The following is a 21,060-nucleotide window of genomic DNA, read 5'->3' as shown; positions in this document are numbered from 1 at the left end:
CACAGATTTCTGCCTACTGCATCCATTACCCTAATTAAGCCTCTTAAATTATGAAAATATTTATTCAAAAATTCCCTAATACATTCTGAATTAAAATGCTGATCAAGTGAAACCACTTTTTTCCAAGGTAAACTCATATTCTCCATGCCAAATTTTAAAGCTGAACTCTAAAGCAGACCCAAATTTAACTAAAAATGAGTCACTAAAAGGAATGAAACCATAAAATTTTCAACATAATTTGAATTCATTTATATCTGAGAAGGCTCATGTGTAAATTAACAAGGTAACTAGAAGTGTATAGAAGCATAATGAAGAAAAAAATTGCTGGTTGTTTCTGTACTGAGACTATATTTAGATTAAATGGTTAAATGAACCAAAAACTCTCATCCAATCTTCATAAAAGACAAACTGTATGATGTTCTAGATAATGCACTTTAGAAGCTAATTATGCGCGTGTGTGTGTGTGTGTGTGTGTGTGTACAGTATTTGACTTCTGTATGCATATTCACTTTGTCGCCTTGAATTTCAAGGGCATTGAGAGCAATGACATTGCTTATGTGCCTGTACTGTGGCCCCCATCACATCTAGCACAGTATTGAAAAATCAGTAGTCATTCCATTAGTATTTGTTGATCAATGTGTAATTAAGCTAAGTCCTTTTACAGGTCTGAAATAACTCTGTGCTTACTGTGAGGACTCTCTCGATATTCTTGTAAATATTACCTATTTCCTTCACCTGCCTCTGATTCAGTCTTCAATGCATTTTATCATAAAGGTGCAATACTGACCAACATGAGCTTAATTTCTGTTCCCTTCGGCTGTTCACAGAGGCATCAATGAACATTGAAATGATAACAGAGGCCATATTAAGTGTCTGGCACTTGTGCCAAACACACTGCTTATGATTTTATCTCTCATCTTCAGGTGGAAAACAGTATCTGGCTCACAAGACTAATTAACTTGCTCAAAGGCACAGTCTGGGGGGTTCAAATGATCCACTTCACTTGCATGAACATCAGTGTAGAATATTTGACCATGAATACAGGTCACCTCTGGTTGAGTCTCACACACAAACCTGTTGGTGAATTTTTCCTGAGGGGACTCTGACTTATGGATTTGTGCCTGTAAATATTGTGCCTGTGGAATACTTTATAGGTGGTTAATACCATTTATGGTATGATAAGACAGATGAATTGCATGTTGAAAGTAACATGTGGAGGAAGGAGGGAAGAAGGCAGTGAAGTAATTTGACATTTTGGATTTATGACCTTTGTGGTGACAAACATTAAGACAAAGAGTTAGTGAATTTCCTACCACGACTTTGACATTTCTGCTCTTTTATATCATTGACTCACATGCCAAGTTCAACAAATCCTTCTCAGCAAAACAGTATGCAGTAATGAAGTGTGCTTAATGTTTAATAATTTTTTATCCAAGAAGTTGATGAATCAGTGAGTTTAGGGCAAAGAGGCAGAAGAATATCTGTCTTCTTCTCTGCATGTGACTTTGGGGACAAAAAGAACTGGTCACGAATTGACTGTGGTAAAATGAAGTACACATTGGAAAAGATGAATGCAAATGACCGGCATACTTTGGGTTAAAATATATACTAATTTCCATATTATTTTCCTCTGCTTTTGCTGTTAATAAAAACACATTGTGTAACTGAGGTGCTGAAAAAACAAGTGGATATTTCTTTCCCAGTACACACAGATCCCATTGATTTAATCAAGTTATTGTTGACTACGCTAATGTTTGCTAGTAAGAAGGAAGTTAACCAATTCCTAAGTAAATATGTGTTAGAAAAGCTGACAAAGAACATCATTGTTGTTATTGTTAGTTGTGGAAAAATAATTCGTGGTTTCCTTCTTTAAGAATCAAGTTCATTTTAACAGCCTAATTAATTTTTAATTCAAGGCTATACCTGTATAACTGCTTTGCAACAAAATATTAAAATGATATCTTTTCTGTGTGATCCTGATGTTTAAGAGAGAAAGCAGTATCATTTTAGCAACTGATGATATTCTAGACCCAAAACTTAAATTTTTATTTAAATCTTATGACTGTCCAGAATTGTTACCACTTTGGAGGTTACCTTAAAATTTATGGATTTTTTTCTGTTCCTACAGAGTATCAAGTATAAAGACCACAGTAAATAACTTTAGCATTAATTGAACAGTGTTTCTGTAATATATATGAATCCATTCTGTACATAACAAACTGCTGAGTGTAATTATAATAATTCTGTTTTCATCTCCATTCCTTTATGATTCAGCCACTAATGAGACCTAATTTATGACACGAATCAGAATATCTGTACTAGACATTTAAACTAGCTAATATTTCTGCAGGAAAAAAATACTCTCAATTCTGAGTATCTAAGGAAAACAACATATTGGCCTTTATACTGAGATGCTCATTTGAGTATTAAATGCAAAAACAATTTTGTGATCTTACTATTCCTAAAGGACTCTTTCTCTAAAGAATAACCCCATATGAGGACTTAATTTTAGGATAAAAGATTTCATTGGTTGTCTTTTTCTAAGGTTTTTTGATTCTCATAATTGTTGTTATCTTGTTCTGAAAAGAATTCACTTATTAATATTATTTAAATTAACATTATAATCTATATTTACATTTAATAATGTCAAAAATTTCAATATGAATTTCAAAATAACAATCTGCTTTTTTATATCTGTAATGAGAGAATAGTACAAATTATTTATCGACAAACTCAAGACAGACATATTTGTTTACTTGCCCAAACCACACAAAAGCCATGCTGGTTTTCGAATAGTAGATTTGGCCCCAAATCTATCACTGACAGTGAGCTCAGAGGACACCAGAAATATGCAGTAACCACTTTCTGTAATTATCGGCTTGAAGAAGAGTTAGAGACTATCTTAAGGAGAGTAGAAAGATGTATCTTGACATTTAGCATCTTATAATACATTCATGGGTATTTTCTCTGTTAAAAATTTAATTAAAAGCTATGGCACTTTACAAGGTCATGATAATTAACTGCTACTGCTACTGCTAAGTCGCTTCAGTCGTGTCCGACTCTGTGCGATCCCATAGACGGCAGCCCACCAGGCTCCTCCATCCCTGGGATTCTCCAGGCAAGAACACTGGAGTGGGTTGCCATTTCCTTCTGCATTGCATGAAAGTGAACAGTGAAAGTGAAGTCGCTCAGTCGTGTCCAACTCTTAGCGACCCCATGGACTGCAGCCCACCAGGCTCCTCCATCCATGGGATTTTCCAGGCAAGAGTACTGGAGTGGGGTGCCATTGCCTTAACTAAGCCCTTTTAATTCTCATAACATGTCAGTGAATGATATCTTTTTGTTCATGTAATTGATGAAACATGTCTAGGTATGATAAACAATTTTAGGTTACATATATATTACTAAAGATTTGTATAATTATTTGCTAAGGTTCAATGAATGGAACAAAGATCTAAACATTTCATCCCAGTTCAGTTAATGTTATGTAACAGGTCAGTTTATAGAAAAGACAATGAAGAACAAAGAATAAGTAAGATTTGAAATTATACTAGCTTCCATATTAATAAACCTATTTAGTTTGGTACAGCTGAGAATATCTAAAAAGTAATACATACAACATATTATACATACAGCATACTAATGCATACAGCACACAAACAGCACAGTACAAATGAGAAAATCTGAAAAGTAATACAGTAGTAATGTATTATTTATTAGCAGTTTTACTCTAGCTTTGCAATTTTATTAGTGGAGGTTAAAACTAGAAACCTCACCCAAAGGTATTGATCATTCTGCATTTTCGTTGTTTGCTTCACAGCTTTCTTTTTACTCCACTTCAAAGCCTTTGATTAGTTTTCCTCTGCAATGAAATACTTCACAAGATTATAGAGGAAGACTGCACTGAACCAAAATTGCATAGCTGAATGATGTGCAATTTTTGAATTTACTTATGATGAATGAAAAGGTGTTGAGGAGGAAGTGACCATTCCTGAAGCAGTACAGAGTGTACCTGAAGCTTTGCAAGAACTAGACCTGCCTACAACACTGCAAAATTTAGGATTCTAAGTGCTCCCCAAACTCACCCCTCTCAGTCCCTCTAAAACAGAGTTCCCTTGCCAAGTTTATGGTTAACCTCTCGATCTAAAATCGTGTTCCAACACGTGTTCCCCTTAAGATTGAGGACTATCAAAGAAGGGACTGAAACTGCGAAAGACCATGTGGGGCCCTCCTGGGCCTTCCATGCCCCGTTTCATGTTCATAGGAGAAAAGGCTTCAGCCTACTAAACCTACCCTGAGTGCAAAGGGCAGATTCAAACAGTTACTAATTAGGGAAGAAAGGGAACACAGAAACAAAGAAGTCAAGAAACAATATGCAGAGGTAAAGCGGGGTCTTGGGTTCTTCTCAGTTCAGTCGCTCAGTCATGTCTGACTCTTTGCGACCCCATGAATCGCAGCACTCCAGGTCTCCCTGTCCATCACCAACTCCTGGAGTTTACCCAAACTCATGTCCATCGAGTCGGTGATGCCATCCAGCCATCTCATCCTCTGTCATACCCTTCTCCTCCTGTCCCCAATCCTTCCCAGCATCAGGGTCTTTTCCAATGAGTCAACTCTTCACATCAGGTGGCCAAAGTATTGGAGTTTCAGCTTCAACATCAGTCCTTCCAATGAACACCCAGGGCTGATCTCCTTTAGGATGGAGTAATTGGATCTCCTTGCAGTCCAAGGGACTCTCAAGAGTCTTCTCCAACACCACAGTTCAAAAGCATCAATTCTTTGGTGCTCAGCTTTCTTCACCGTCCAACTCTCACATCCATACATGACTACTGGAAAAACCATAGCCTTGCCTAGACGGACCTTTGTTGGCTAAGTAATGTCTCCACATTTGAATATGCTATCTAGGTTGGTCATAACTTTCCTGCCAAGGAGTAAGCGTCTTTTAATTTCATGGCTGCAATCACCATCTGCAGTGATTTTGGAGCCCAGAAAAATAAAGTCTGACACTGTTTCCACTGTTTCCCCATCTATTTGCCATGAAGTGATGGGACCAGATGCCATGATCTTAGTTTTCTGAACGTTGAGCTTTAAGCCAACTTTTTCACTCTCCTCTTTCACTTTCATCAAGAGGCTTTTTAGTTCTTCTTCACTTTCTGCCATAAGGGTGGTGTCATCTGCATATCTGAGGTTATTGATATTTCTCCCGGCAATCTTGATTCCAGCTTATGCTTCTTCCAACCCAACGTTTCTCATGATGTACTCTGGTTTCTTCTCAAGGGATACATAAAAGTGTATCTCTGAGATCTTCTATTGGAAAGGAGGTCCCCACCCAGATGGAGGAGGTAACTTTAGGCTAAGCATAAGCCCCAGAACCCCAGACTAGTTAGAACCAGGAAGCTGATGATTGAGATTCCCTGAACACCACCCAGTTACCTCACCTCCAACCAATCAGAGGAGGATTACACACCTTGCAGACCTCTCTCTAAATATGGCCTATAAAAACTACCAAACGCAGCCGCCCATTCTCCTTGCTTTGCCATGCAATAAACCTTTCTCTGTTCCAAACTTTGATGTATCCATTTGTTTGGCCTCATTGTGCTTTGGGCACATGAACGTTCATTTGGCAATACTCCTTGGAAATGCTATGCACATCCGGTGAAGTTTTCAAGGATAAATAGGGTTCACATTTTAGTGTCATCAAGGATGAGAACCCTTGGAAAAGAAAATAATACTAAGAGCAAGTGAGTGGATGTTACAAACTGGATGAACTTAGAAAATAGTATGTTAAGTGGAAGAAATCAGTCACAAAATATCCACAAATTACATGATTCCATTCATATGAAAATCTAGAATAGGGAAATATCTGTACAGGCAGAAAGTAGATTAGCGGTTGTTTAGGGTTGGGGGGGCAGTTTCAGGAGGTAACAGCTAAAGGGTTGAAGATTTCTTTTTTGACATGATAAAAATGTTCTAAAGTTGACTGTGATAATAGTTGTACATATCTGTGAATAAAGTAAAAGCCACTAAATGGTATACTTTAAAATGAGTGAAATGTATGGGATATGAATTTTATTCCCCCCAAACTAATAGAATATGCAAGTATTCTATTCAATAAAATGTAAGTTGGGGTATATGAGCCTTTAATTTCATGGACATTTCATAATGTCGCTACAGATTATCTTTGAAACTACTGCTATGTGATACTGGTAATTCACTTAAATACTGACTTACAACTCTTGTGGTATTTGAGAAAAACATTCTTGTTAAATAGTTCTACATTCTATCTGAATAAAATTAAAGTTCAGCTCAAAAAAAAAAAAGAGTGTGGTATTTGAGAAAAATATTCTTGTTAAATAGTTCTACATTCTATCTGAATAAAATTAAAGTTCAGCTCAAAACAAAAAAGAGTTGTTGACAGAATGAATAGCCCAAGATACATCAAAGTCAGGATACAGTATGAATATCTGATGTATTTATAGATCACATTTACATAAAATAACTTAGAAGGACTAACCAATGTTACCTTTGTATAATTTGAGGACATCCTGAAAATCCACCCATTTCCCGTCTGCATGCACACGCATACATGTGCTCATGCACGCATGCATGTGTGCACATGCACACACACACAATTTCTTTTAGTAGATTAGACTCTCACCATTAACCCCCTCCCCAGAAGACTAAATCATAGACCATGTGATGGTTACAAATAAGAGCTCTGGAGTGGGACAATCCCTGGGTTGGAACTCCTATTATTCTATCCTAGTAGCCTCGGGCAAAGCCATCAATTCTCAAGGTCTCTGACTTTCATCTGTAGAATGGAGATCTTAACAGTAATCTCCTTGTTTTAAAAGTTAAACAAGATAACACCAGGAAATAGATCAGCCAGTGTTGGACACATACTCAAGAAATTTTAGCTGGTATTAATGGCAAATTAACAAAAGTTACTTACAGGGGTCAGAAATAATCAAGCTGGCCCGTTTTAAGGTGGAGGTTCCAGCCACTCTGGCAGGTTATCTTGGTATTTGCATAGGCCCTTGGGGCAGCCAGGCAGCTGGCAGGCCCTTTGGAGCCCTTGTCTCTTGAGATTCCCTGGTTCCTTCTGCCAACACTCAGCTCCCATTTCCTCCAGCTAGGGCAGCTCCCTGTTTCCACCCTCCTTGTGTTAATAGAATTCCTAGAAACACCTCTCTCAGCTGAACCAGCTGTCTTTACCCTGTATCATCCCAGTTCTCTCAGAAATGATCTTGAACTGTGAGCAACTTTGCTGCCTCCCCTTAGAGAAGGGGCACTACATCAATGTCCCTAACACAAACCAATTCAGTTCCTCACTGAACCACCATAAACTTGTGTCTAATCTGAACTGGAAGTAAGCTCTGACAATCAAGTCTTTGTTTTAAAAGACTGTATCCTATTAAAATAAGTCCCCATGCCTTAGAAATTTTTCAAACAACAAAAGAAGACTAGAGGGAAATTTGCCAAAATGCATACTGTAGAGGCATCTGGGTGGTAGAGTTAGGGGTTCTGTGTCTGTTTCTTTACACTGTTCTGTACTTTCAAAAAATTTCCACAGTGAAAACAGAACAATTCAGAAACCAGAAAAAAATATTTTAAAATGTATCTTGACGAGAGAGGTGGGGGCAGTAGGGAAGAATAAATAGTGTGTAAGTAAAGCCTTATTTTATGAGACTCGATTGTGAAGTGGTGAAAGGGGGAACTGAGCAGAGTGCAGTGTAGAATCCTTGAGAGAAAAAGGAAGGGAAAGTGGTGTGGGGGGAAGGGTGCTGTGCTGTGCTTAGTCACTCAGTCATGTCCCATGGACTGCAGCCCACCAGGTTCCTCTGTCCATGCAGTTCTCCAGGCCAGAATACTGGAGTGGGTTGCCATGCCCTCCTCCAGGGGCCTTCCCAACCCAGGGATTGAACCCAGGCCTTTTGCATTGCAGGCAGATTGTTTACCTTCTGAGCCACCAGGGAAGGGTGAGAGGTGGGCAAATTAAAGCTATTTCATGAGTTCACCAAAGAGCAGGGTAAGCCTAGTTTTAAAGGTACATTAAAAATTACCACTTGATTCACTGGTAAAAATGTCATCAAGTTTGTTGGTCGACTAAAACAATCAATCATCTGAGTCAAAATGACAAATGCAAAAAGCCTGCAGACATAGGGTATAGGGTATCATTTTGTGACTCCGAATTCCAAGCGGCCACTAAAAATGGAAATAGATTTAGTGAGAAAGCACTAAAACAAGGTCATGTAAACGTAGACAGTTACAGATTTAAAAATCTGTGAGTTAGTGTATAAGGGTGTCATATGGGCAGTCTCTGAATTTCAAACTGTCTCCACTTAAGTCTAGGCGCAGTTAGTTATAAGCTGTGAGAACATGAGGAAACTGTTAAACATCATCTTTAAAATGGGGATAATTTTATGACCTAGTTCTAAGAACCATTAGAAAGATTCAATGAAATAACACATGGTCAGGGTTTGCCTGCATGAATGCTCAGTTGCTCAGTCGTGTCCAACTCTGTACGACCCCATGGTCTGTAGCACGCCAGGCTCCTCTGTTCATGGGATTATCCAGGCAAGAATACTGGAGTGAGTTGCCATTTCCTCCTCCAGGGGATCTTTCTGACCCAAGGATCGAACCCAGGTCTAGGATTCCTGCATCGGCAGGTAGATTCTTCACCACTAAGCCACCTGGGAAGGCCATGGTCAGGATTTAGCACTCATTAAAAATCAAGCATGTTGATGAAGAAAATGATTATGAGGATGAAGAGTTTACATGAAATAAGTAAAACCTAGATCATGTAAAAGTTGAAGTCATACCAAGGGCTCCTTTTTCCAATCAGTCAAAGCTAAGAAATGATCGACATGTATGTTCTCAAAAGGAAGGACATCGTTTAAAGTCACTTTTTCTCAATAAGATTCTTCCATGAGCAACCTAAGATTGGTTGCATAAGACTACCTGATGTTGTTTAACAACAAAAACTGTTCCTGGCTAGTTAAACTCACTTAAATTTAGCATTATAAAGAACAATTTTAACCGGTGATCCTATATTGTAAATTTTATTATTAGTATCAGCATTTACTTCAAATACATTTAAAAAATCATTTAAACCCTACTGACAAATGAGTCATATTACCCAAACAATAAACATCTCAAGAGTATTGAAAGCAAATTCTACTCAACTTCTGTTTCAGTATTCTCAAGGCTAATATGCATAAATGTGGCAAATGCACATTTAATTATTTTATGACATTTCATGAAAGTCTGTTTTGGGCTCACAAGAGTACTGTCTGCATTTTGTTTACTGCGACACTCAGTGGCTGAGTGCTTTCTTAAACAACTTTAAAAACCACACTATAAAATGAGGGGGAAAACATTTTGAAAGGGGAAGAGCAGATGTTTTGGGACACAGAACATGGACAAAATGAGCCCACAACACAAGGAGACTCAGGTGCAGTAATAACTGAGAAACAAAGAGAAGGAAATTGTCTTTTCTAGTCTATTAATCTGCTTTTTTCTTTTCTTTGTTTTTCTTAAGAAGAAAAGCTGTTCGGAATTTCCTAGGTATCATATCACCTAAGTTGCTTAAAACAATTTCTGCCATTACCTAGATTTGGTCAGAACTGAAACATATCCAAAAAATACACACACACACACACACACACACACACACACACACACACATGGCTTTGGATAGTCTATAAATTTTAAAAAGATATATTTCATGGCATCAGCAAAAATATAAATAGCAGAGGCAGTGTGTCATTCATTTCAGTCAGGACCTACAGGCACTATCCTTAACAAGTAGAATCTAAAGCTGGATGAAATAAAGGCAGTGCTAAAGCCAAATCTCACCTCTGCACCCTTACACAGAATTAAACTCGGAAACAGAGTTTTGGGCTAAAGAGGCTCATCGGTAAAGAATCTGCCTGCCAATGCAGGAAACAAGAGACACCGGTTAGATCCCTGGGTTGGGAAGATCTCCTGGAGAAGGGAATGGCAACCCACTCCAGCATTCTTGCCTGGAAAATTTCATGGACAGAGGAGCCTCGAGGGCTCCAGTCCATAGGGTCGCAAAGAGTTTGACACCACTGAGTGACTAAACAGAAACAGAAAAGAATAGCTTTATTGCTTTGTGAGGAAAATGGGGTCACAACAAGCTAACGCCCTCAAAACTGTGTCCCCGCTTGGAGAGGATAGGGAGAAATTTTATAGCAATGGTTCAAAGAGGGTGTGATCAGCTCATGGACATTCTTCTGATAGACTGGTGATGAGTAGGAGTCCGCATCATCAACCTTCAGGTTCCAACCAGTCTTAGGTCTACATGCTTATGGGCAGCATACTATGTTAATCAGTAACTTCTCCCACCTGGAGGGGGTTTCGGTATCTGCAAAACACCTCAAAGATAATGTTGTGTGTATTGATGGGGAACCAGAACCTTGCCCCAAGGTTGCATTGTTATTTCTCTTGACTTTTATTTCTTTCTTGTCTAACACCCCCTCCTTTTCCTCATTAACAACTGTTTGAATGTGCTCATTGGGAGGCCATGGAGGCTGAATGAAGGCTATTTCCTATAATCAAAAAAATGGGGGATACAGAAAGGCTTTGTGTCCAGGAGCCCCACAGGGCCTTGTTTGGTATCAGTACCAGTGACACTGAGAAGTTTCTATGAAAGAGAAACAACTACAAAAGAAGGTAAATACCTGTATTATTGGATGGTTATAAAGAAAAAATATGTTTGCATATATCAGGAACCTAGCATGCTGTCTGGAACTTCATAAATATTTGACTTCTTATCAACACAAATTACTAGGATTTATGATTTAATTCAAGCTGAGAAAAATACTCAACCTCATAAATAACAGGCAACTTTAAGATCTCAAATTACACAATTAGGGGAGATAATTAATTTCCTGCCTGCATTTGTCCTGTAATCATGCAACTGAACAGTGAACATTTACTGCAGTTCTAATAACCTGCACTTCCTCCACTGATTAACAAAGTAAATAGAGCTAATTTGAGAGAGGCAGAGGCTACAAACTGTCCTCTATTATCCATTCTCTTCTTCCTCTTTTATCAAAAGAATCTTTGAATGCTAGTTGGGCACATGTTTATTTTGAACAGAGGTCCATTTCACCTTGATAGCACAGCATGACCAAATAACTAAGTTCTGGTCAGCAGGACTGAGTAGAAGAGGTGTGCCTAGGCCACGGACAGGATCCCTTCTCCTGCTCTTTCTTCTTCCTGCTCTGCAGGATGTATGTGTGATGAGACAGTGGGAGCTGAAGCAGCCATCTTGGACATAAAATAAAAGTTGTATGTTGAGGCTGGCAGGTCAAAAATACAGAGGCATCTGGTGATGATGGATCAACATGCCAAACTAGGACTGACTTAAATTTACTGTTACCTCAGGTTTTTTTCATCATTCTTTCATGGATCTAGACAAATTTAAATATACCTGAGATAAACTTTGCTCTCAACACTCACAATGTTACTGGATTTGTTTTCCTTCCACAGTTACTAATGGAAAAGAAAAAAAAAATGTTAGGCTATATGTAATCCTAATAAATTACTTCAGCTGTCCAGAAGTGAGTGATGTGTCTAAAATAGATAGGAGTATAATTAAAGTTGATAGTTAAAATGAGACATAAATAGCTGATAGGTACTTAGTGACATATGCATTTGCTCAAAGTATTTATTGCTTCTCTCTGAAGCATTTTTCATCTTGCTAATATCCTTTAGGGACTGATGAATCTGCTTGCCTTTTACTTCTTTAAATGGAATTCTGCTTTTAAAACAGTTAAGAAGGAATTTTAGAGGGCCCTTTGTCATTATAAGACTGGATACCCTACTAACATTCCTAATTATCAGGCCCATATTTTTTTCTGGAAAAGCTACTTTAATGGACTTAACAGTCATGTCCATGATTTTCATAGGACACCAGGCGATGTCCCTCATTCCATGAGTTCCATTACTATCTCTTTATCAGAGCACACACATAATTGTTTGCTGAGACATGTACTTACTCAGTTTTGTCAATATGCAATGCATTGAGCACACACCGATTTGGACTGAATACTCTGCTAATTAAAATATAATCTTTAAAACAATAGAATTCCAGTCTTCCCAAACATGCTTATTTTCCTGCAAAATGCAATGCCCTGTTGCTCTAATGTTGCACCTTTAAAACCTGATGCTGCTTCATCTGGGCTTCCCTGGTGGCTCAGATGGTAAAGAATCGCCTGCAGTGCAGGAGACCTGGGTTCGCTCCCTGGGTTGGGAAGATTCCCTGGAGAAGGGAACAGCTACCCACTCCAGTAGCTGCTGCTGCTTCATCTACGACCCCATTTTTTTTCACTCCAATCCTCATGAGTTTTCATCTAAACCAGGTAAATTCCATTTTGAAGGACAAACAGTATTTCCTCAATCTTCATTCAGATACAAAGTTCTTAAGAAACCATAATTTGGTCTTCTCTGGAAAGAGAGGCTGGAGATGTGATTCTGCTTTTAAAAGTGTTTTTAAAAAATGACTGAGGAGAAATATATGTATGTATTTCTGCAGGTCCTAAGAAGACATGGGTTCCACTATCCTTCCAATTGTTTTCATGAGGAAGAGACCTGGTCCTCTTTTAGCCACAGTGAAAGGTCTTGGGGGCTGGAAGCCAAGTCTGCAAAAGACTGAACTGTCAGTCAATATGTTAATCAAATTATAATCAAGAGTGAAATAAGGCATCTAAAAGATCTCATAAATGGTAAAAATGATTTTAATTAGGAAATAAATGCAACACTGTATTATTATTTTGTACATCAAAGAAGATCTAGTACACAAAATTTAAAAGATGGACACTCATTCCTAACTTTATCATAATTCTATAGTAGAATTATAATTCTATGTAATTCTCTAAAACAGAATTAAATAGACTTTTCAAGGGGGAAACATAGTATCTTTGTAGTATTTCATTCTAAAATATTGTATTTTTTAGCCTTAGACCCAATTGATTATTTTTAATGTTTTTCCTGAAGAACTATGGCTCACCTCCAGTAGGTTCTGGGGATGAAATTACTTGTGCCATGAAGATGAAGGAGGCAGACATATAACAAGGGGTTGAGGACTCTAATTGAGTATTGTAGAAATTTGATTTTAGATATTTTCTAGGAAAAAAACGATAGCTTCTACACTGCAAAATTCTACAAAAGGTATATAATTTAATAGATGCTGTCCAGCATGCCCACAATTTACTAAATAAATTTTAAACACTTGTATTAACCCAGATAGCAATTTTAATATAATAAGTGCTTACCAGATCCAGTGAAGAAATAAACTCAGAGAAATTACAGGGCTTTTGAAAAGTCAAAAACAAAGTCAGGGGTGCAGCTTGTGTCCTATCACTGATTCTCAGATTTAAGCATCAGAATCATTTGGAGGGGAGTAGTGATAAAACAGTTTGTTGGATTGCAATCCACATGTTTCTGACTCACTAAATCTGGGGCATTTCCAATAAGTTCTCAAGTAGTGCTGATGCCACTGGTCTAGGGACCACACTTGAGAACCACTGTCCTACATTAAGGAAGAACATAAGGACATCAAAGAGGGAGCTCAATCTTCACCTCCAGGAGGGCACAGCCACAAGTGGTGTCGGACTAAGCATCTGAGAAAAATCTAGAAGACATGGTTTCCTAATAAATTATGTAAACTCACTGTATTGAAGAAAGCCACTACTGAAGACAGGAATCATGGGAAGTGACAAGAGAAGAGAGGCAGAGTGATGTGCTTGAGGGAGAAGACCAAAGACCGGTGGACAACAGTGAATGCATGTAACAAAGGTAGCAACTAGATTTATTCTTTCAACATATTATATATTGACTGAGCATGTATTATGTGCCCACAAACTGCGCTGGGGGTTAGGGACTCATTAGTGTCCCATCAAAAGAGAAAATGCTTCTGCTTTCTTGAATGCTGTGGCTAGGGGAAATAAACAATAAGTAATTATACAAATCAATATAAAACATATCATATATATCTATAATCTATAAATGCTATGGAGAAGAAGAACAGGGCAGGGAAGGTTGAATTTAAGTGTTCATTTTTCACACAGGGTGATGTGGGAAGGATGCCCACCAGATATCAGACATAAGAGCTGTTGCAAGAATCTGAGACAGTTCCAACTGGTAACCTTAGCAATTATTTATCCTCCAGATGCCAAGATTAGTACAAAGAACTCCAGATAGAGAGGGTGTAGAGTTCATGAGAACCCTCTAACTTAGAGGTCTACTGTATTCATACATTCGCAGATCTTGTTCAAGTAAGACTGGGAGAGAAGACAAAACATTTATTGGTTTTGTTGTCAGTCAGTTTACAGATTCTGAACTATATCCCATCCACAGATATGCTGTGAAGGATCAGGCTTAGGAAATAGGTTTGCATATTTCATATTTCAGGTCTCAAATGAAATTCCTCTAGCACACAATGACCACGATCAGAAAACAGTAATACTATTTATTTAGTTGTTCTAATTACAGCAACGCTTCCTTCTTTCACTTTCAGGATGGCAGAAAATAGGACTTAAGTCAGTCAACATTTCTGAAGGCATCTAGCACAGATGGTTCAATTAGGAAGAAAATTCTATGAATTCTAAGGTAACTTTTTGGTTTTTTTTCATCATATAGTAAAGAGGCAGAAGGAATGAGGATTCCCTGTCAGGCAGAGCCCTATCTTTTTAAATATATAAATGCTTACACCATGAAATGCAAATGCTCCCATATTTTATCCAAATAAGTCTACTCTGTTCTGACCATATCAGAAAAAGGAAGAAAAAAAGGAAAGGAAAAAACTCCAAAGCAAAGACTGAGAAAAGTTTCAAACGCTTCTTTCCATGTGCTCCTTATGTGGGCATATATATGAATTCTGCTTCCCTCCACATTGAGAACTCTTCGGCATTCACAATGAAATATGGTGTTTGTATATTACTGTTAGTTAATCTCTTAAGTTTCTTCATTTTCATGAGGTCAGTTCCTAGTTTCCTCTTTTAAACCACAGCTACATCAAGATGACTGCTACACTCCAAAGCATAAGACTTATGGAAAAAAGCAATTGGACATTGCTGATCCACTGATGGTTGAAAATACTTTCTGAATTATCAGATCTTTTTAAAAAGCCCGTGGCACATTTAATTATATAGACATATTTCCTCTGCATTGCTTTTTAAGCTTTGAAAATATAAAAATCATGATATGACATGAGAAGAATTCTATTTTGACAAAATGAAAAACAAAAATTCTTATACTCAGAAAAAAAGGAATGTAATGGAGAAAATAAACACAAAAATAGAATTGGCTGAAAACCAGAAACCACAAGAAAAGAAGTGCTGCAGGAAATGGAACTAATCAGTTACTACAGTGAAGATTTTTTTCCCAGACTTTCTTGGGTTGAAAAAAATTACAAATTAACATAGAAACTAGGAGTTTGGACAAAGCTACATATGTAGTCTTAAAGAATTTCATGTGACTATTTATTTTTTGCAAGGACAATAGACGTTTTATTTAGTGCAATGTCTAAATTTAATCTCCTTGAGATTCTTCTACTATCTTAGTGAAACTCTCATTAGCAGGGTGAGAGCTTTTGAAGAATAAGGTCTATATAATCATGCCATGATATTCTTTCTAAAGATATAACTGTTTTCGTCCCTAACTCAAGTCATTTCAAGGGTCAGTGCATTCAGAAACAGACTTGCTTTGGCTGAATCCCCACTCAGCTCAGCAACAGTCAGTGCCTACAGAATAGCCTTCCTTGAATTAGCAGTTATCTCCACACTGGCAAATTTTGTAATATGAAAGTTGCTCCTTCCGGTTATTCTCTTATCATAGCTCCCTCATACTGTTTGGTTATTTTGGTATGTGTGTGCACTCAGTCCCTCAGTCGTGTCCGACTGGGCGACCTCATCACGAACTGTAGCTGCCAGGCTCCTCTGTTCATGGAATTGTCCAGATAAGAATACTGGAGTGAGTTGCCATTTTCTACTTCAAGGGGATCGAACCAGGGAGGGATTGAACCCATGTCTCTTGCATTTTCTGCATTGGCAGGGGAATTCTTTATTACCAGCTGGGAAGCCCCATTTTGGTATAAAACATACCAATTGCTTTTTAACTATTTTATGCCTAAGAAATGCTGTTTCTAAATATGGATATGGAAAACTGATCTCTGTATCTGTCAAAATTGATTTAGAAACAATCGTCATTTATTTGCTAGAGGTTTTTGGAAAACCAGTGTCATCAAACTTGCAAAATAGTCTGTGATTCTAAGTTTGCTTTTTTTTTAATTAGTAGATAATTTACTTAAAAAATCATTTACAAAAACATCTGACAGCTTCTGGGCATATCCACAGAGATGGCAAATTTCAAAGCTGTAAAAGATGGAAAATAATCTTTATATAATTCCCAATATCATACTTGAATTATAGTGTGCTGTCAAGAAAAAAATTGTGCCCCAAAACTTGGACCTTGTCTTGACATCCTGGGTTGTTACAATCACAATATCTAAAAACTATGTTAGAAAACATGTAACTTATTTCCATTTGATTTATACACAAGAAAACTTAGGTCTCAAGAGTTGAAATTCATTATTCAAGCTGCTTAGCAGAAGAGGCAAGTAATGAAGTCAGGTTTCCAGATGTCAAGGTGTGTTGATAGTCACTAATTATCATGGTGTAAGAGAGCTCCAGTCAGTTACACAAAAACACAACAGGTAATGAATTGAAAAAAAAAAAAAAACTAACATGGATCTTTTGTCACATCCTTGTTTTAATCCACAAAAACTTCTTTATATATAAATTAGTGAAAATCTTGGGCCATTTTAGTCACCATTTCACCATATTCAGGCAAAAGACATTAGGATTGAAGAGTTTGGCTGATGAAAAGGATTCTGAATCAGAATACTTTGTGGATTTTTTTTTACTCATTCTCATTGTACTTTAGAAATATAAAAATGAAGTTGATGAAGGTATACTTTCTGTAAGACACTCTGTTAAGTGCATTACATATATGACATCATTTACTTCCTTTGATTATTACTATTCAGTTCAGTTCAGTTCAGTCGCTCAGTTGTGTCCTACTCTTTGTGACCCCATGGACTGCAGCTATTAAATTAGTTTTAATCTCAATTTTTTGAGACTATTAACATAGCAATGGTCATATTGCCAGTAACTGCTGGAACCAGCATTGGAATCCATATGATTCCACAGTCTATTTTTATTCATGAATTAAACTGCTTAACTCTTAAAAGTTATTCCCTGCCTACCTCCTTATCATTTTCTAATAAAATATATTTCTTTTCAATAATTAAAGAAGTTGCTTCTGCCCATGAAAAAAATTATACTCCTAATGTTAGATAGAAACAAACATTAAAATTGATACTAAACAGGAATAAATAAGACAACCAGGAAGTTCAATTGAAAATCTTTATGTATTGAGTATCTAAAATGTCTTCTCCAAGTTTCCATGCCAACCTTTCTACGATGCTAAAATAAGCTGTGTAACAACAGTTACTCACACTACATTATGTAGGCTTTTGATACATTAATTTTCTTAATAAGCCCAATTAAATGTTGAATATTTAGCACATGGAGGAGGTAACATTGACACAAGTCGTCGTGAGGCAAGCAATACATTGCTTTTGTTTTTCTAAATGAGAGAAGCCTTAAAAACAGAAATGAAGGAGACTTTTTATTTCCGTTAACTTTCTTTTTATGTATATCCATAGTTAGTCATAGCTTTTCAAAATAGAGCTTTAGAAAAGTTATGCTTAAAAATATGAAAAGCTCTAACTGCTTAACACTGAATTTGTAGAAGACGAATCTGGAAATCTAGGGCACTTCCATCGTCCATTCAGACCACCTGATAAAGGAAAAAATAAATAAATAAAAACCCAATGGAGCTGAACAGGTCTGCTGATTGTTCTTATGCAGTTTGAAGAGATTTCTTTTTCTTTCCTATTTAGAACCAGTCTGTTGTTCCATGTCCACTTCTAACTGTTGCTTCCTGACCTGCATACACATTTCTCAAGAGGCAGGTCAGGTGGTCTGTTAGTCACATTTCTTTCAGAATTTTCCACAGTTGATTGTGATCCACACAGTCAAAGGCTTTGGCATAGTCAATAAAGCAAAAATAGATTTTTTTCTGGCACTCTCTTGCTTTTTCGATGATCCATCAGATGGTGACAATTTGATCTCTGGTTCCTCTGTCTTTTCTAAAACCAGCTTCAACATCTGGAATTTCATGGTTCACGTATTGCTGAAGCCTGGCTTGGAGAATTTTAAGCATTACTTTACTAGCCTGTGAGATGAATGCAATTGTGCGGTAGTCTGAGCATCCTTTGGCATTGCCGTTCTTTGGGACTGGAATGAAAACTGACCTTTTCCAGTCCTGTGGCCACTGCTGAGTTTTCCAAATTTGCTGGCATATTGAGTGCGGCACTTTCACAGCATTATCTTTCAGGATTTGAAATAGCTCAACTGGAATTCCATCACCTCCACTAGCTTTGTTCATAGTGATGCTTCCTAAGGCCACTTGACTTCACATTCCAGGATGTCTGCCTCTAGGTGAGTGATCACACCATCGTGATTCTCTGGGTCGTGAAGAACTTTTTTGTATAATTCTTCTGTGTATTCTTGCCACCTCTTCTTAATATCTTCTGCTTCTGTTATGTCCCTACAATTTCTGCCCTTTATTGATCCCATATACTTCCCTGGTGGCTCAGAGGTTAAAGCATCTGCCTCCAAAGCGGGAGACCTGGGTTCGATCCCTGGGTCAGGGAAGATCCCCTGGAGAAGGAAATGGCAAACCACTCCAGTATTCTTGCCTCGAGAATCCCATGGACGGAGTAGCCTGGTAGGCTACAGTCCACGGGGTCGCAAAGAGTCGGACACGACTGAGCGACTTCCCTTTCCTTTCCTTTCCTTGCATGAAATGTTCCCTTGGTATCTCTTATTTTCTTGAAGAGATCTCTAGTCTTCCCCATTCTATTGTTTTCCTCTATTTCTTTGCATTGATCGCTGAGGAAGGCTTTCTTATCTCCTTGCTATTCTTTGGAAGTCTGCATTCAAATGGGGATATCTTTCCTTTTCTCCTTTGCTTTTCACTTCCTGTCTTTTCACAGCCATTTGTAAGGCCTGCTCAGACAGCCATTTTGCTTTTTTGCATTTCTTTTTCTTGGGGATGGTCTTGATTCCTGTCTCTTGTACAATGTCATGAATCTCCATCCATAGTTCATCAGGCATTCTGTCTATCAGATCTAGTCCTTTAAATCTATTTCTCACTTCTACTGTATAGTCATAACAGATTTGACTTAGGTCATACCGGAATGGTCTAGTGGTTTTCTCCACTTTCTTCAATTTCAGTCTGAATTTGGCAATAAGGAGTTCATGATCTGAGCCAATGTCAGCTCCTGGTCTTGTTTCTGCTGACTGTATAGAGCTTCTCCATCTTTGGCTGCAAAGAATATAATCAGTCTGATTTCGGTGTTGACCATCTGGTAATATCCATGTGTAGAGTCTTCTCTTGTGTTGTTGGAAGAGGGTGTTTGCTATGACCAGTGCATTCTCTTGGCAGAACTCTATTAGCCTTTGCCCTGCTTCATTCTCTACTCCAAGGCAAAATTTGCCTGTTATTCCAGGTGTTCCTTGACTTCCTACTTTTGCATTCCAGTCCCCTATAATGAAAAGGACATCTTTTTTGGGTGTTACTTCTAGAAGGTCTTGTAGGTCTTCATAGAACTGTGCAACTTCAGCTTCTTCAGCGTTACTGGTCGGGGCATAGACTTGAATTACCGTGATATTGAATGGTTTGCCTTGGAAACGAACAGAGATCATTCTGTCGTTTTTGAGATTGCATCCAAGTACTGCATTTCAGACTCTTGTAGATTATGATGGCTACTCCATTTCTTCTAAGGGATTCCTGCTGACAGTAGTAGATATAATGGTCATCTGAGTTAAATTCACCCATTCCAGTCCATTTTAGTTCGCTGATTCCTAGAATGTCAACGTTCACTCTTGCCATCTCCTGTTTGACCATTTCCAATTTGCCTTGATTCGTGGGCCTAACATTCCAGGTTCCTATGCAATATTGCTCTTTACAGCATCAAATCTTGCTTCTATCACCAGTCCCATTCACAACTGGGTGTTGTTTTTGCTTTGGGTCCATTCCATTATTCTTTCTGTAGTTATTTCTTCACTGATCTCCAGTAGCATATTGGGTACCTACTGACCTGGGGAGTTCATCTTTCAGTGTCCTATCTTTTTGCCTTTTCATACTGTTCATGGGGTCCTCAAGGCAAGAATACTGAAGTGGTTTGCCATTCCCTTCTCCAGTGGACCACATTCTGTCAGACCTCTCCACCATGACCTGTCCATCTTGGATGGCCCCATAGGGCATGGCTTAGTTTCATTGAGTTAGACAAGGCTGTGGTCCATGTGATCAGATTGGCTAGTAGTCCGTGACTATAGTTTCAGCCTGTCTGCCCCAGATTCCCTCTCTCAGTGCCCTCCTTCTTAACTGGGTTTCTCTTACCTTGGATGTGGGGTCTCAAAAGACTGGTGCCAAATAGGAAAAGAAGTACATCAAGGCTGTATATTGTCACCCTGCTTATTTAGCTTATATGCAGAGTACATCATGAGAAATGCTGGGCTGGATGAAGCAGAAGCTGGAATCAAGATTGCTGGGAGAAATATCAATAACCTCAGATATGCAGATGACACCACCCTTATGGCAGAAAGCGAAGAAGAACTAAAGAGCCTCTTGATGAAAGTGAAAGAGGAGAGTGAAAAAGTTGGCTTAAAGTTCAACATTCAGAAAACTAAGATCATGGCATCCGGTCCCATCACTTCATGGCAGATAGATGGGGAAACAGTGGAAACAGTGGCAGACTTTATTTTTGGGGGCTCCAAAATCACTGCAGATGGTGACTGCAGCCATGAAATTAAAAGACGTTTACTCCTTGGAAGGAAAGTTATGACCAACCTAGATAGCATATTCAAAAGCAGAAATATTACTTTGCCAACAAAGGTC

General features: G+C 38.0%; 1 protein-coding gene and 1 non-coding gene across 25 annotated transcripts in view; one reads left to right on the top strand and one right to left on the bottom strand.

The window, feature by feature from the left end:
- Positions 1–21,060, bottom strand: part of MAP2 (microtubule associated protein 2) — a 294,336-nt gene that overhangs the window by 184,347 nt on the left and 88,929 nt on the right. The gene's annotated exons all lie outside the window — the stretch shown is intronic.
- Positions 18,740–18,812, top strand: TRNAW-CCA (transfer RNA tryptophan (anticodon CCA)). The gene has a single exon. It is a non-coding gene; the product is annotated as a tRNA-Trp (tRNA).

This window comes from Giraffa tippelskirchi, chromosome 3 (genome assembly GCF_054371585.1).
Source record: "Giraffa tippelskirchi isolate mGirTip1 chromosome 3, T2T-mGirTip1v1.2.pri, whole genome shotgun sequence".
Taxonomy (NCBI): Eukaryota; Metazoa; Chordata; class Mammalia; order Artiodactyla; family Giraffidae; genus Giraffa; species Giraffa tippelskirchi.
Note: the sequence above shows the minus strand (reverse complement) of the source record. Positions and strands in the feature narration are given on the sequence as shown.